Genomic DNA, 11,510 nt, shown 5'->3' with positions numbered 1-11,510 from the left:
TTTTTTTTAAAATATAATTGCATTTGGGCAGCCAATGAGGCAGGTGTGGCTATCAGAAGATCACCCCCTCCCCCAGGGAGTCAAATCTATTTGGCGGGGCGTCAGAATTTCAGGATACCCTAAGGCAGGCCACAGCATCTTAAAATAACTTAAACACACCTCGTATCGTGCCTGGATGTTGAATCAGCCCAGAGATGTCAATCACATACTGCCGTTCATGGCAGCATCACCTCAGTTGCTCTGATCCTCACTTTTGAACTTACAACTTCCCTTCACAGGAATCAGAGCGGGGTGTGGGTATGTGTGTGTGTGTGTGTGTTTGTGTGTGCATGTAATTCCCCAGTCTCCACAATAACAATTCCACCCTTTGAGCCTCCTTGTTGGGCAACAGCCCTTGCAGAACAGCAAGTTCCTCTTTCACAACAGCTAGTTGCTGAAAGGAGGCAGCGCAGCTTGGCAATGGCAGTAGGAGACAGCAAACCTGGGCCTTCCCCCTAGAAGTTTACAGGGCTTTTGCTACTGACAGGCACACCGGTGTGATTTAACCCCACTGAGTTATTCTCAGCTTGGCCCCTCTAACTTGTTCAGAAGCATTCGCTCATCTCAAAGGTGTCAGCTCTCTGAGAGCTTGGCTTGAGGCACTAGGTCTGGTTTTCAGAGGGTCTAATGTTCCTCTGGTATTACATTACACTGTACTGGTGCTGTTGCTGAGGTGGTTATTTATCTGCACTGGAGCAGTAACCCACAGACCAGGATCCTGCTGTGCTGGATCCATATGTGCCCTGAATCCTTACCAACTTCAGTTAACTGCTCAGCTTCTCTGGAGAGCAGTTATCTGCACGCAGCACCTAAAAATCAGGGTTCAAAACAGATGCTATTTGTTAAAGTATCTGCCATACACCCTCATACTTTTTCTCCATCTGTAAACTAAGGGTGAAAATACAGATCTGTGTAAAATACTTTTGGGATGCATACACAGGTGCAGAGCACTTTGTAAGCATAGCACAGTGCTGCAATGCATTGCTTTTCAATTTAGGAACACGCGATCTTCTCTGTTTCACCTTGCTGTCATGGGATCCCTGAACTTGTGCTTTAGCAAATTCCATTGATGCCCACTGAGCTAAGTCCAAGAATTTACTTGAAAATAGGAAGAAAAAAAAAAGGATTATTGTGGTATTATTTCTGGGATATATTTCTGGGGTTGTTCAGACAAGAGAAGGCTCTGGGGAGACCTTATAGCGGCCTTCCAGTACCTGAAGGGGGCCTACAAGAAAGCTGGGGAGGGGCTGTTTGCAAGGGCATGCAGCGACAGGACAAGGGGCAATGGTTTTAAACTACAGCAGGGTAGGTTTAGATTAGACATTAGGAAGAAGTTCTTTACAATGAGGGTGGTGAGACACTGGAACAGGTTGCCCAGAGAGGTGGTGGAGGCTCCAACCCTGGAGACATTCACAGCCAGGCTTGATGAGGCTCTGAGCAACCCGATCTAGTTGAAGATGTCCCTGCTTACTGCAGAGGGGTTGGACTAGATGACCTTTAAAGGTCTTTTCCAACCCAACACATTCTATGATCCTATGATATGAATAAACCATTGCTACATATTAGGGCAAGATACACAGTTTGGGGAAATTGGCTTCACGCTTTTGTCGTATGACTTGGAAGTCCCCAGGTCGAAGCACTTGCCTTATTTTTTGCAGACCACTAGGTGGAAGTGCTGCTCCATCTCAGCCTTGCCATCCCGAAGCCCTCTGGAAGCAGGAGCCAGGGGTGGACGATCCTTAACAAACTTTTTCACGGAGAGGCTAAAGATGAACAACCAGAAGCCTCGGTCCCCCCCTTTTTTCTTTTTTTTTTTTTTTTTTTTCCCCCAAAGCAGAGATTCGGTTCTAGGGCACGCAGTGTCGCAGGAAACATATATCAAAATCAATATATAATGAAATCATAACAACAAGGCTTGTGACAGCAAGGCATAAAACCTGGAATGTGCCTTCAGAAGGAGAGACGGATGAATTTGTCAAGCGTGCCATAACACAAGCCATTTATGAATTATTAGTAATTTATAATGCACTTATAGAGGAGCGGGGAGAACCTAGGGAAATGAATGGCCTTTCTTGGCTTTTCTCTAAAATGACAAATGTCTTTTTTATTCCATTTGCTCTCTCCCAAATCCCAGCTTCCAGCCTCTGCCTATAAGCCCACTTAGCACAAGGTAACTCTATCCCTCCTTCTTCTGCTCTTGTGAAATGAATTATCTCCTATAGCAGCTTTCCCGGGCAGCGCCTGCCAGAAGGCAACCTCAGGGGGTAAAGTCCTTTCCTAAGTTTTTCTGTCCAAAGCCATTTGCCCTGCAGCCTCACTCAGAGCTGACCCAGTAAAACCAGACAAACAACTCACAGAGGCTTCCCTCCTCCCTGCTGCCTTCTCCCCCTCCCCTATTTCTGCCCCTGTGCTCTCACTCTCTCCCCTCAGCAATTTAAATTTGCTCACTCTCAATTCCTGGGACCACCAGGCACAGCTTATGTCCTGACAGGACCAAATGCAGAGCACGGAGCAGGGTAATCCTGAAGGGAGAGACAAGAAAAATGGCAATGCAGGAGGGTTAAAGGCAGGCTGAGCCTAGCAAGCATCGTCTAGACTTTCAGTCTCATGATTCAGTGTGTCTGATGTAAAACTATTTAAATAAGAGTTATGTAAATAACGTGGCAGACAGATAGATTATTTAATATAATCAAAGTGAGATAAGGCCCGGGCCCCAATCCTTCCCTGAAGTAAGGCTGCTTTGTGCCATCCTCAAAGTGCAAACAGCCCTGAGGCCAGAAGACCCAGCCAAGGGAGGATCACCCCAGTCCAAGGAGATAGCCTCCTGGCTTGCAACCAGTACAGCAGCTCCTACACAGCTCCTCCATCCCTAAAGACAAGCAAAGGGGCATTCATGAGAAATCTCAGTATCCAACTGGTCTCTGCTGCCATATTAGCGCCTCGGAGCCACTGTCACTTGGGATCATTTGGAGCAGCCCTCCTCCAAGCTACGCTGGAGGATTTACCTTCAACTGAGCTGGCTGGGGACTGTGACCAGGGACAGAAGTGGCTGGATAATAAAATGCACAAACTTTTTCCTCACCTTTTCACCTTCCGGTAGGGTTAGCCTCAAAAATAGAGTTGAAAATGGCCCATCAGGTAGGGTAGCACGTCCCTCTCATTGTCTTGTTACCACCTTTAGCATATACATCTGGGTTTTAGCTGCTTTTTAAACTTCCCAGGGCATGTCTGTACCACAGCAATTGCATGCAGGATAGGCCCAGCTGAGGTACCTTCAAATCGGTTGAATTAGGGACAGACAGCAATGTAAACACCGGAGCACAGGGCTCCCTATGGGCTGCGCAGCCTGCTGGAGAAGCTGTCCCTGGGCACAAACAGTCGGTGCCCACAGGACCACGGGCAAGCGTGAGGCTGGCTTGGGTTTGTTGACAGGGGTGGGAGTTGTTGCAGTGCAAATGTGCCCTTGTGTAACGTGATTTCCACCAGCTCCCCTGGGCCACCAGGTTTCCCACTAGCTTGGTTTGTTTTCATTTCACAGTGAGGTAACGCCACTTTCTTGACATTCCCCCTCTCTTTTCCTTTAAACATACAGGCCTGACTTGACTGTCCTTACGCTAAAATCAACATGTGGGCAAGTTTAAGTAAAGTTTAAGTAAGGACTGTGCTGCTGGCACTTTCCACAGTACCACACCCTCGTGCCTCTTCTTCCCATTCAGGTCACTTGTAACTCTCTTGACTACACCTCTTTTTTTTTTCCCCCCTTTTTCTTAAGTTACTCGGTGTCTGCTTAATCTAACCTTCTCAACCACTTTGAATGGGACCAACCAGTTCTGCTTCCAGATGTGGCCTGACCCATGGATAATCTTTTCAGTTGCATGACCATGTCAATTAAGGGCAGGTTGTTTGTTTTTTAAGCCAGGAGAGTTAAACCTACCAGAGGCAGGTTTATTCAGGTATAAATATACCTTGTATGGGTACAACATAGTCTCCCTCCCACATGGCAATGCAGGGGAGTTAAAGCAACACAACTGAAGTCATCGCTGACATTTTTTACACGCACACATCAAGCACACATGGCTTCTGCGCACACACAAAACCGAGGTGAGCACATGGGGCCTCTCCCTCTCTGTCACAGTCGCTCAACGGTGGGCAACGATTTAATGCATCTTCTTTGGGCTTGCGGACGACGGTAACCGTCTAAAGGCAACTTGAACGAGGAACAGATTTACTCAGACTTCCTCCACTCCTACCTTCTACCCAAATTAATGTTGGAGTAGATAAGGCTGGAGAGCATTTCCCTTCCCATTTTTAAACCTTTCCTTAGTTTAAATGGTCTGACTCATCAGCAACACAAAGATGACAAAATGTCTATTCTCCTCCTCCTCCACCCCCCCCCCCCAAATATTTTGGCATGATTTTGCTATCAAATTAGGGTACTCAATCCATGCCAGTTAGAAAAAAAAAAATAAATGGGCTCCTAGCACACTCATTGTATATGATTAGGATTTGGGGAGGGTGCGGAGCATAACATCATCATAGGCAGAAAGTGAAAACAGCCAAAGGAAACGCCTACACTCTTCCTTTACAAAAGCTGCTTGTTGTGTCTGTCTGAACAATTGTTAAAAAACCTGGAGGGGAATTAGAAGGAAAAAGATAACTGACTTTATTAAGAGCAAAAGATTGATTGAGCAATTGATTGCACTTAATTGGATCTGTGCGAGCAAGAGAGAGGATTTCATTTTATTTTTTTTCCTGGTCTGACAGAAAGTCCAGCCACAGAACCATACAGGCAGGCAACCGAGTTACCAAGCTCAGAGCTTAGGTTTGCTCCTTCTTCCAGGGCATTACTTGCCTGGAAGCAGCTGGCTTGAAGAGCTGACCCCTTCCACAGCACTGCCAATCGCAGTATTTGAGGCCTCAGAAAGGAGAAGGAACTTAAGAGTCACAAGGTTAAACTTCAGAGATTGGTTTCTGCATGTGTTTCTTTCCAGAGCTTTTTTTCTTCGCTTCTGAGGTACGCTGACATGCATGGGATGCTTTCCTCTGTAACGACAAGTTCTAGAAACTGTTTACATTTGTTTAAGAGAATGGCAAGATTCTCATCCCACCAATTCATTTCAGGAATAGCATCCTTAAAAGAAAAACGTTATCCAATTCATAATAATGAAACCTGGAAGAATTATATGACTAAACACCACTAACAAAAGGGACGGAGGCAACACTGTTATGGGGCATATTTTCATGAAGCAGAGACTTCATTTTCTGGAGTTATGCACATAATAATGAAGCTGCAGCACAAGAGAGAACTAGCTCAGAGTTTCACAATCTTTCTCCCCAAAACAATCCTCAAGGGGAAAATGATAATGTGCATGAACAGTTAAAATAAAAGCAAAACCCGAGCTAACCCCTTTGAATGAACCAATTCCTGTTAATGTATTGTTATCACCTTACAATATATATTACCTTAATTTTCCTCTTAAGCAGCAGGAAGGACAGATATTCATACTGCACAGATAAGAGTGTGATTTCCAGGGAAAACAAAGGGTCCAGCAGTTAGGTTTGGATTTGCTTTGTTTAAAAGCAAATTGCAAGGTATGTGGGCCTCAAACTTATCTAAACAGTACAGCCAGTACCCAGACTCACAGAGGCGTTGAGGTTGGAAGGGACCAGACCAACACAGCCCTCGTTTGCCTGTGTGATTGCTTTACATTAATAAATATAAAGCCTTTTGGCCTGTAAAGGCAAGGAGCTGAACTGGATGGTCAGGATGCCCTGTGTATGGCTATGCTCTAGCTTCCCAGGTGCAGGCAGCTGGTACCCCATTGACCTGCACGCTCTGACGATGCATTTCACATCCACTAATCTCATTTGCCTACTCTAAGCAAGAACAGAGGCTTTACCTGAGTACGTTCAGATGAGCAAACTTGGTAAGAAAGCAAAATAAGAGAGAAAGAGCAATGTTGCAAAAGCAAATGGCCTATTTTGCAGGTTGAGGCAATAATGGATGGCCATAAAAATGGTAGGACTGACAGCTGTCTTACATCCTTCCTCCTCACAAAAAGACAAGAGTTGTCTCTTGTCCTTCCTCCCCACAAAAAAAAAGAAAAAAAAAATCTGAAAGCAAAACAATTAAAAGCAGCATCAATTTCTCTGTTACCCCTTCTAGTTTTCCAGCGTGATCCAAGAGCCACATGGATACAGCAAGAAGGGAGAGGAAACAAATAATGCCTTTTACACTGAGGCTTTCCATTCCAAGTAGCTTAGGAGTGGGAGACAATCCAAAGGAGGAGGAACCGGCATGGGCTCGTCTCTCTTTGTCAGATGCGCATCTCCTGTGCCAGCTGCCACGGTTGCCAGCCTCCTACAGCCCTCCTACGAGCCTCTCCACAGTCACCTTCTTTTCTGCCCATCTGCCAGGAGTTACCACTTTCCCAGGTCTGCCGGCTGAGCTGCTCGTCCGAGCACTCCCTCATCCATTCCAGTCAAAACAAGCTAGGTCAGCTAAAGTAGCCTGCCATATAGGTGTTTCCTAACCCGCTTCACTGGGACTGAGATGGGTTGGGAAACCCTAAGGTGAGCAATTCCACCAGCAGACCCGAGAAGTCAGTAACCTCCGGCAGGAGGGCAGTGGCTGGTGATGGGGAAAAAAAATCAACCCTGGCAGCCAAGACAGTCCGTGTCATCGAGCCTTTAACAGTCCTACTTGCACTGTGCCCACCCAGTGCAGGACCACTGGTGCAGTCATGCACTGGATTCTCCTCTTAGTGCAAACGGACAGATCTCTCTGCAGCTACAAGTACCCGTAGCCAGTGCTTGTTAAGTGCTTTGAAGATTAAAAGTGCAGATACAAGTGTTAAATATTGTAATTATTCTTACTACATAACATTGCTGCACTGAAAGTAGGGAGGGGTTGTTTTTCCGTGTTTGTATGTGGGAATACCATGACAGCTGCTCCTTTCTGTAAGTGAATTGCTGCCAAGGACCTTGATAAGGGGTTGTGCTTGAAGGAAAAGGACCGAGTCTGGGAGTTTTCTTGGAGTGCTGCATACCACAGTGAAATTAAACTATGCTCTTACCACTGTCAGAGCATATTCCTATACGTGCTGATTACCCCGAGCTGCCTCTGGCTCCAGGAGGAGCAGCAGTGACTCTCAGCAGCTCACCAGGGCTTGATCCTACAAGTAGCACGCAGGAGGAAATGCAGACAGCTGAGAACTGAGCTCAAACAACTTACAAGCAGCCCCAAAAGCATCAAATCCCCAAGTCCGTGCTTCTGTTTTACTCAGCTCACACTCGGGGCTTTAGGAGAGCGCTCTTCTTGAATAAGGCCAGGGCAGACGGGGGTTTGGGCTCTTCTTTCTATTAAGGACACCTTCTGACCTTCCACCACGGCAAGAAGGGGTGAGCCTGATTGCGGTTTCCCTACACACTGCACGATTCCTCTACAGCATCTTGGCCCACGTGGCCAAGAGGAGTAGCTGGGGTAAAAGCCCCTGGTTTTAGTCCATTCTTCTTTATTCTCAGAAACTGGTAGGAGAAGGAGGTTGTGAGAGCAGCATATAGTTCATTACCACATTGCAACTGCCCCAGATTATGCTAGGAGCTGGGCTGGCACCTAGCTGGCTTTCTGTAGCCAAGCACAAACAAGGCTCTGCTGAATTTGGGTCACGTCTGAGGACAAAGCCATGAGTGACCACTTCAGTTTGTGGCATGCAGTTAGGTGTACTTCTGTGCACCTCTGGGCTCTGTGACACAGCCCGTACAGCCAAGGGCTATAGCATTTAATCAGGCAGTGCTTCCCTATGTGCACCGGGAGCTTGCCTGAGCTAAGGCTGAAAAGAAACCATATGACCTGCTGTTTCCATGTCTCATCCCTCCCTCCCTTGTCCTGCAATGGCCCTGATGAGCTTTGAACCTCTCTGCATGAGGGAGCAAGTACACCCCACACTCCAAGAAGAAACGATGCTGTGAGCCATCTCTTTCGCACTGTTGGGCAGCTTTTGGGAATAGATGGGAACCAAGGAGTTCTGGGGAACACAACTCCTGCAAGAGCAGATGACCATCACTTAGAAAGACCCACCTTGCCTCCCCTTTCTGCACTCATACACACACAGGCGGTCCTGAAGAGGTGAAGCCACAAAAAGGATGTGCTGCTCCCAACTGAACAGAAAACACTGAAGTGAAGCAAGAACCTGAAAACCTCTCAAAGAGGATAAGCATAAGGACAGACAACAGCTGGAGCTGACAGCATATGGAGAAGGCATCAGCAGGCACCAAGCTGACAGCACCCAGTCCAAGATATGTTCAAGTATCTACAACTTCCCCTGACTCCTATGGGGCTTGCAGGTGCCCGACACCTTTCTGGGAACCCATGGTACATATCCACAGCAATGTTCCAGCCCCACCAAAGTCCTTATCTAATCTGAAACCTACTGACAGCAATAGCACTGAATTTGGGATTAGGGAGATCACTTGTGGAAAGAGGCATGCTCTTGTGCCTTCAGTGTTCTATGCAGAAAAAAAAATACGTCTGTAGTCTTTCTGAAGGGGTGAAGAGGAGAGAAAAGCATTAAAAAAATGGATATTCATTTTAGATAATTTTTAAGCTCATTTGGTGGCATGGGAGGAGGTAGCAGAGGCTGAAGGACTAGCAAGAAAGAAGCCTGGGTGTGTCATAGGGGAAGGGAAAGGTTGTAGGAGGAAGCGTGGGAGGTGATGCAGACAAGCTCACTAAATTGCAAGACAAAACATGGATTTTGTCCCCAAGCAAAACACTTCTGTACTGCTGTCAGGTCAAGCTAATAAAGACGGCTCTTTAGAGACTCCACTGTCTGTCTGTATTTCCTCTCTCACCAAGAGGAAAAATAATTAATAAGCAGCTTCTGTCTGGCAATCAGCAACTATTTGCATCATCATATATGGAGATGGCAGCCTTCCTGATCATGAAACACATCTCTCTAGCAGTGGAGCTTCTGCTCGTTCAGCCCAGTACATAGCTGCCATCTACAACGCTGCACTTAAGTGCTCAACAGGGGCTAAAGGCGGGCAGCACCCGTCATATGGGTTATAAAGAGAAACTCACTGAGGTTTCTTAAGTCTCAGGAGGTTGGCCACAGGCACGAAAGCCAAGCTGCAGTATTTGCAGAGTCTTCATAACACAGGATTTGCAACAGAATATAACTGCTGCTGGCGAGATGGAAATTCGCAGTGAATTCGGTAACTAACAGAACAACTTCCTTTGTTTACTATGCAGAGGATACAAGAAAATTAAACGAATCTGGTGCTAGTCCAGCGCACTGTTGAAAACTTTTGACAAAAGCTGACCTCTTTGCTCCTGAATAAATATTAGCAATTTGTTTGCGCATTGTTCAGCCAGCTTTGTAGACAGGCAGAGGAAAACGAGCAAAGAATTTATTCGGTCATTTTTTTCCCCCACCAATTGTCAAATAAATTATTCACAAATACAGGCTTCCATCATTCATCTAGCACTAGACTAAACACTTTCTACTAAACTTAGTTTTCAGCATCGTGTTTCAGTTTATAGTTACATTTTTCCCTGGGCAAAGCAAGCCAGTCATTAGACAGCTCTCATAGGTTTCTACTAAACATGCTTGATTAAGTCTTTCAAGAAGGAGGGGGTGGAGGAAATTGTGCTTTAAAGTCAATGGGAACATTTCCATTCACTTCAATGGGAAATGCGCTGGAAGAGATAACATTATTTTGAAGAGTTAACGAGCATACTTAACTCCGCAGAAGAAAACAAACCCTACGCCACCATTGCCACCATTACACACTGCACTTTGTGATGGACGCTTTTCAAACTGAATGGAGTAAGAAACTAATCTTCATGCCGGAGCTGCCCAAAGGAGCGGTTTTCCCTACCACCACCCCATGGTGCTACCTGACACGTCATACACATACATGAAATCTAGCAGCATCATTCGAGCTCTAGCCTTGCTCACTCTCCAGTGACTTAACTTCTGTGAGTTCACTCACCATGGGGGTGCTGAGCTGGCACAGGTGCTCACCTTTAATTTCTCCAAGCCAGAGCCACAGCTGATGCAATTCAGCTTCATGGCTTGAGGATCTGGCCTCATTTGAAAGGGAAAGGAGAATATGAAAAGAAAAATTAAAAAAAAAAAAAAAAAATTCAAACGTGAATTTCTGGACTGATTTACTACATGTCACACAGCCGTGCGAGGTCAGGATGACACACATGCAAGAGACCTCTGAGATGAAATAACTGCATGAAGCTTCTACATTTGGAATTTCTATGGGTAGGCAAATTGAAAAACAGGCACACCTCAAGAGCACAGCTTTGCTGCAGGTCAGCAAGAAAACTCCGTGTCATCTTTTTCTTCAAAGAGCTTTAGGTGGCTGCTGCCATTCAGCTGAATTTAGAAGAAAGAAGGACACGATGTTCTATTCAGTCCATGCAAATCCATGATGAACACCACTGAATGCAACACCTGTGCAAAAAGCAATCGCTTTAATCAAGCGGTTACCGTAAGCCCTTCTCTTCCAAAGGAAATGGTCTATTTTATCCCCAGTCCATTCAGTTCCACATGAATCCTTGAAGAGTATCCACCAAGATAATGATGCTTATTCGTTATTTAGCACATCAGCACAAGATCCCGGGCACAGTCAGGAGCTAGACAGTGTACAAATGTAGAACAGGAGGCAGTCCTTACCCTGCTGAGATTACAATCTCAAAAATCATGGGGGGGGAGGAGGGGGAAAGAAACAAAATAGACAAACAGGCTCAGCAAATGTTGAAAGCTAAAGGTGTGGTGGAGGGCTTGCATTCTTTCCCTTATTCAGTGTGTAGATGCAAGACAAGCCCAGCCTCTGGAGGGAAGTAGATGCATGGAGAGACACGAAGCTCTTCACATGGCCCAGGGAAGCCATCCCTGTCCACTGCAACCTCCTTTCACAGAGCTCTCTCCCAACCAGAAGAGTTGTTTCAGTTGTAGCTGTACCCATGGTGAATATTAAGGATGGCACAGCCAGACGTAAGCCTAATAACCTTCTCTCCTCCTTCACTCAGCACGCTTTCATGAGGTTCAGCTCGGGGCTTTCAAAATGACCACTGTTTGGAAGTCTTGCTGTCTGAATTTTTCCCTCCAGAACCTGTGCTTTAGACCTTCAAGCTCAAGGCCTGAGTAACAAGAAGAGGCAATGACATAAAAAGCTATGCGGCTACTGCCGAAACGTGTCACCTCGAGTCACTCCATCCAAAAACCATGAGGCTCTGACCAGAGTTGAGACCCATAAAATAGAGAGATAATGCGGTGCAGAGCTGATAACGACCTTCCTTTCAAATTTATCCCAAAGCCCAAGACATTATCTATTGGATCAGGCCCTGCAGGCACTTAGACGCCACTCTGCCTACTTTTTTGGATCCCATTGGGATTTAGGCTGAAAACAGGTGCCAAGATGCTCTGACTCAGGCAGTTGCGGGCATGCCCAGC

Source organism: Rissa tridactyla, chromosome 2, assembly GCF_028500815.1.
Source record: "Rissa tridactyla isolate bRisTri1 chromosome 2, bRisTri1.patW.cur.20221130, whole genome shotgun sequence".
Lineage (NCBI taxonomy): Eukaryota > Metazoa > Chordata > Aves > Charadriiformes > Laridae > Rissa > Rissa tridactyla.
Note: the sequence above shows the minus strand (reverse complement) of the source record.